Below are 5,790 nucleotides of genomic sequence, written 5' to 3'. Positions count from 1 at the left end.
TTCGGCATCACTCTCCGCCCCTCCCCGCGATGCCAGGACCGACTCCGAGTGCCCCCGGGTATGATTGTTACTGGCCCACCCACGGGGGCTGGGCGTGGAGGCCGGCGCTCTGGCTGCCCCTGAGGTCCAGGGACGCTGGACCCCAGGCCTCCTGCTCTTGTTCTTGGTCCCCCCCACCCCCGTGCCCCCACTGTCTCAGCCCCAGGAGCCTGGGGGGTTGCCCAGGAGGGGTGGAGCCCGCTGGGGGACCTGGAGCCCTTGCTGCCTCCACCCCCTTACATGGTGTGGGCCATAACTCAGACCACATAACTCAGAGAGCCCCCTGACCCCTGTACCCCCACGGGGAGACTAGTTAATTCCACGAGACGCAGTTGCCAATTGCTTAGACGTGGCGAGCCCGTCGGCTGCCGCCCGCCCGCCCACCTGCGAACCCGCCCTGGAGCAGGAAGTGCCTTTACCCAGCCGCCCCCTCGAGCCCACACTCCCGACGGGAGCGGAGACGGGTTGGAGAGGGAGGTGTGTCCTCGTCAGCCTGTGGTGCCCCTGTCGTCCCCACTGGCTGGGATTTGATTGAGGATTCAAAGGAGGAAAAGATGCACCACCCCCCCCGCCCCCCAAATTTTAGGAAGGTCAAGCAAGTGAGTCTGGTGGGGAGCTGAGTGAGGAAGTGATGGCCGGTGCCCTGGAAGGGGCCTCTGGACCGTGGCTGGGCTGCTCAGTGGCCCGAGGGGCCTTGGTCCCTGCGCCCCCCGCCCGTGGGCTGAGCAAGTGTGCAGGTCTGTGTCTGGACACCCATTTGGCCCTGGTGCTCTGGTTAAATGAAGGCCCAGGCCACCCCAGGTGCCTGCTCAGCCCCCCTGGCCACGCCCTTGCTGGCTGGGAGGTGGGAGACCTTGACTCTGTGGCCCTGAGTGTGCCTGGGGCCTGCACCCCAGGACCCATTGTAAAGACCCCCCCCAAGAGGGGAAGGCCAGGATTTCCCACCAGCACAGCCCAGGGACCCCCATGCTCCCTCAGCCTCTCTCCACAAGGGGACCAGCAGGGACCACGCATGCGTGCGCAGCGGGCTTCCTCCTGCCTCGGGATGGGTGCGGGGGCGCCTGCAGACCCCAGGGGTGCAGCGGGAGATGCGGGGTGCAGACAGACCCCGGCTGCGGGCGTTGGCTCCCCACTCACCAGAGGAAGGACCCCTCGGTGAAAGTTTACTTGCCGACTTGCCATGTTTTGCCAAAACCACGGTGTTGAAGGACGTGTCCGCTTCCAGCGTCAGAGCCGGCCGTGGGGCCTCTCCCGGCACCTGCCGCCTCCAGCCCCGAGCCCGAAGCCCTCCCTCACGGGGATGCGTTCCGCAGTGGCCTTTCGCTAGGTGCCTCCTGAGAATCCGCCTCTTTTTGTATAAATAACAAAGTGTTGGAAATGTATTTCCTGAAATAAATGTTCCAAATGCAAACCTGGGAGGCTCCGGGTGGGTCCTTCCCCGACGGCTGGGGTGCAGGGCACCGGGCGCGTGCGGGAGCTCTTTGCTCCCTCAGGGCCTTAGAAGCGCTCATTTGCGGGGATGACTGAAGAGTGAACAGCAGCCGGGCGGGTGGCCCATCGGTTCAGGGTCCACCTGTGAACCCGGAAGCCATGGTTCAACTCGGCCAGGGCACCTGCCCAGGTTGCAGGCTCAGTCCCAGTGTGGGGCAGCCGATCAATGATCTCTCACCATTGATGTTTCTCCCTCTCTCTTCCTCTCTGAAATCACAAAAAATGCATTTAAAAAAAAGCGAACAGCAAACCTATTTAAAGGAAAGGAGCGTTTTCGAGGTCTCTGTGGGGAGGAGCGGGGGGTGTTCGCCCTCGGAAAGAAGTTGTTCTTGAAATTTGACGCCCAGGAACTGGCCCGCGTTCGCAGTGACTTGGTGCCCATGTCGTGTTCCGGGAGAACTGGGCTCCCCGGAGATGGGGCCAGCGGCCGCCCCACTGCCTTTCTCTGCACCTGCACTGGGCACACCTGGGCCCTGTGCCTGGGCTCCCCGCTGGGCTGCAGGGTCCAAACAGCAAGAGAAATAGAACCACAGGCTCTGCGCCCCATTCCCTCCACTGGTCCCTCGGCCGGCCCACGCCTGTCTCCCCTCTGCCAGGCCTTGTTTGTTAGCAGTCAGGCTGGTTTCAGGGGACACCAGGCCTCCGGCCCCGGGGCCGCCCTCCTGGGGTCGGGAGCCTTGTCCAGCTGCCCAGCAGCGACTCCTCCGGGGCCTCAGAGAAGCTGCCGTGGAATAGAACCCCGCGGAAAAGGCGTCTTCCCTCCTGGCTGGAGAAGACGCTGTAATGAATGAGGATCAAGAGTATAAATAATTAGAGCTGCCCAGCACGCGGGCCTGAACCATCTGGATTCAAAAACTAAATACCGGAGAGTTGTCGTGCGAGGGAGCCGCTGCACGTTATCTCCCCACCCCAGCCTCTCCACCTCCCCCGAGTAACTTCATCAGAGTCTGTCCCAGGAAGGGCTGTGTGGGGTGTCAGAGTGGGATGTGCACACGTGAGACTCCAATACACATGCATGACCCCAAGGCACACGATGTGGGGGTGCCCAGGGCCCTCACAGCCATGGGCGGGCCTTGGATTTGGGGACGGGCCCTGGAGGAGGAGGGCAGAGGATGCCAACATTGCAACTGTACCGAGACAGGCCATGAGCTGTGCCCTCTGCTGCCACGCTGGCAGGATCACAGCCAGTGTTGTGACACCCAGCGTTGCAAAACCCAGTAATGAAAAGCAGAGCTGCCCTTCCAACACGTCAGCATGGCCAGAGGAGAGCCCGGAGCGTCTGCAAACTCCGCGCTTAGGCTCCGCTCGGCGAGTCGGCCCTGAGGAGGCAGAGGAGGGCAGAGGAGCTCAGCTCCAGGCTCCGAGTCTCCTCCTCTGACCTTGATTTTCCTAAAGGCTGAGGCTCTGGGAGGTGCATGCTCCCCCCCGCCCCCCCCCCCACTTGCCCTTAGTGTTTTGCAGGTCCGTGGACCAGGTTCATTTGCAAAGATCATCAAAGGGCAGTGAGTCCTGGTCCTTCCACTTACCAGCTGGGTGACTGGGTGACGTACGTAGTTCCCTGCCTCAGTTTCTCCATATGTAAAGTGATGGTAAACTACCTAACACATGGGACTGTTGTGATTAAATGACTGGGTTCCTTTGAAGCACTTAGTCACATCTGGTGAGTAATGACAGACAGTTCCACGGATGTTAGCCATCATCATCACCACCATCATTATCACCACCACCACCACCATCATTATCACCATCACCACCATCATCTTCATCCCCATCACCACCGACATCACCACCATCATCACCACCACCATCATCATTATCACCACCATCATCATCACCCCCCCCATCTTCATCCCCATCACCACCGTCACCACCACCATCATCACCACCATCATCTTCATCCCCATCACCATCGTCACCACCACCATCATCACCCCCATCATCTTCATCCCCATCCCCATCGTCACCACCACCATCATCACCCCCATCATCTTCATCCCCATCCCCATCGTCACCACCACCATCATCACCCCCATCATCTTCATCCCCATCCCCATCGTCACCACCACCATCATCACCCCCATCATCTTCATCCCCATCACCACCGTCACCACCACCATCATCACCACTATTATCATCCCCCATCACCACCGTCATCATCCCCATCACCATCATCATCCCCATCACCACCGTCATCACCACCACCATCACCAACATCCTGAAGCTAAAAGAAAGAAAAAGATTCTGCCTTACCCTCATCTTGCTCCTCGGCCCTGGAGCCAAAAGGAACAAAAACTAACCAGAAGGTTGAGGGCAGAGCTGACATCAAAGAAGCAGCTGAGCGTTGTGCAGCCCCTTCTGCCGCACTCTGCTGTCCGGGCCTGTTCACACGCGCTGCCTGCCTTTCCCACTAGATCCTTCAATGCCTTTAATATACGTAAAGTCCTTGTCCCATAATTCCGATGTCTCGGCCGTCTGTGGGTCTACTTCTATTGATGATTTTTCTCTTGACTGTGGGTCCCATTTTCCTGCTTCTTTGCATGTCTTACAATGATTTTATTTACCTCAAATGTGTGCAGAAAAACTGGTGTGTAAAATAAATACATTTCTCTCTGAAAAACAACCTGCTCTCTCCTCCTTTGGGCCATTCCCGGGAGGGGCTGTCGCTCTAAAATGCAGGTGAGCTGGGTCAGGGCTTCGATTCACTTCACCACAGCCGCCGGGGTCACGGGGTCAGGTGCTCGGAGAGCAGAGGCCAGCATGAGAAACGTAATGTGTGTGTATATGCAAAAGGCAGGTGGTACATGCCTGCGCGTAGCTGGCCTGTCCGGAGGCACGGAGGGTGTGAACCGGCGTGTGTGTGGAGGGTGGGAGCTACAGGACAGGGACCACCAGTGTGCAGAGGTGGGAGGTAATTCTCACGGACGAGGCATGTGCCCTTGGAGCTGAAGGCGCTGCCGCTGCAAACGGTGAAAGTAAGGAAGAACGGTAGCCTGGTGAAGGCCCTCTCCACTGAGCCCAGTGACTCGGCACAGCCCACTGCGCTTCCGCACGTTCGGAAAATGCTACCATCCCAGCTACCCAATCACCTGCGGCTTTGGTTCTCAGGGAGGGGGGGGGGCGGAATTCGCCAGATCTCGGCTCCCAGCCTCACCTGCAAGGAGGGGAGGGGCTCCCTTGGCCCCACTCAGCTCCCTGCCAGGCTTTCCACAGAGCTTGTGGGCTTTTGTCAGCTCAGCACAGCCTCTGAGAACCGGGGGAGCGGAGGGGGCGTGTGTCTGATAAAGTTGGAGCTCTGCAATTTAGCAATTACTGTAACCCACACTTGTAATTTAGGGAGGTTCTCGGAGTTCTTTGTTCTCTCTCTCTCTCTCTCTTAAAAACGACGCAGCTTCACTAGCTTTGTCTGAATGCTCGGAAGGCTGGTATTTACCCCCAGCCCTCCAGTCAGCTGCGGAGCGCAGGAAAGTGTGAGGACCGACCGAGACCCTTGCTTTCTCTGGCCGGCGCTCTAACCACTGAGCCAGGCGGCCAGGGGACTTGCTCTCTTCCTGAGCGGCCATTTTGCTCACGGCTTTGCCTTTTTCTTCCTAAGTGCCGGGTACGGGTGGGGACAGTTCTCTGGAAAGAACACCGAGGGGCCGAGGACTCTGACATGTTTCGGAAGGAGGCGGGTCCCGGGACCACCCGCAATTGTCTGGAAGACGTGGTGTCCCCGCCCCGATGGATGGACATTTGTTTTCCTCCGAGGAAGCCCTGCAGACGTTCGAAAGGACGCCAGACCCCGAGTCAGAGCAGCCGGCGTGACCTGAGAAGCGACGGAGGCCACCCTGGCTGTGAGGGTGACTCAGGGAGCTGATACGGGGCGACTTCCATGTGGCAGCAGGCACCGCCTGCTTATCTCAGCCAATCCCCCCCAGCCCTGTAGAGCCCCAGAATTGTTCCCATTTTGCAGACAGGGAAACAGGTTCCTTTCAAGTGCCCGAGCTCACAAAGCCCAGGCTATCGAGCCACTGACCCCGTAGGCCACACTCTACTGCCTTCCAGAAAAAGCCGGGCAGCCTCGGAAGGCCAGTTCGCGATCTCTAGGCTCCCGGAGCCCTTATGTGACCTTGAGCTCCAACCAGCAATTCCCCGCGATGCAGTACAGCTGTGCGGGTCCGCGTGGGGGACGAGCTGCTTCCTCCTGAGGGTGGAACAGAGCCCAGGGGCACTGGGTCTTTGCGCTGCAGGAAGGCTGGGCCACCTGGAGGGGGTGGTCAC

This window comes from Myotis brandtii, unplaced genomic scaffold (assembly GCF_000412655.1).
Source record: "Myotis brandtii unplaced genomic scaffold, ASM41265v1 scaffold825, whole genome shotgun sequence".
Classification (NCBI taxonomy): domain Eukaryota; kingdom Metazoa; phylum Chordata; class Mammalia; order Chiroptera; family Vespertilionidae; genus Myotis; species Myotis brandtii.
This window is presented reverse-complemented; position numbering follows the sequence as displayed.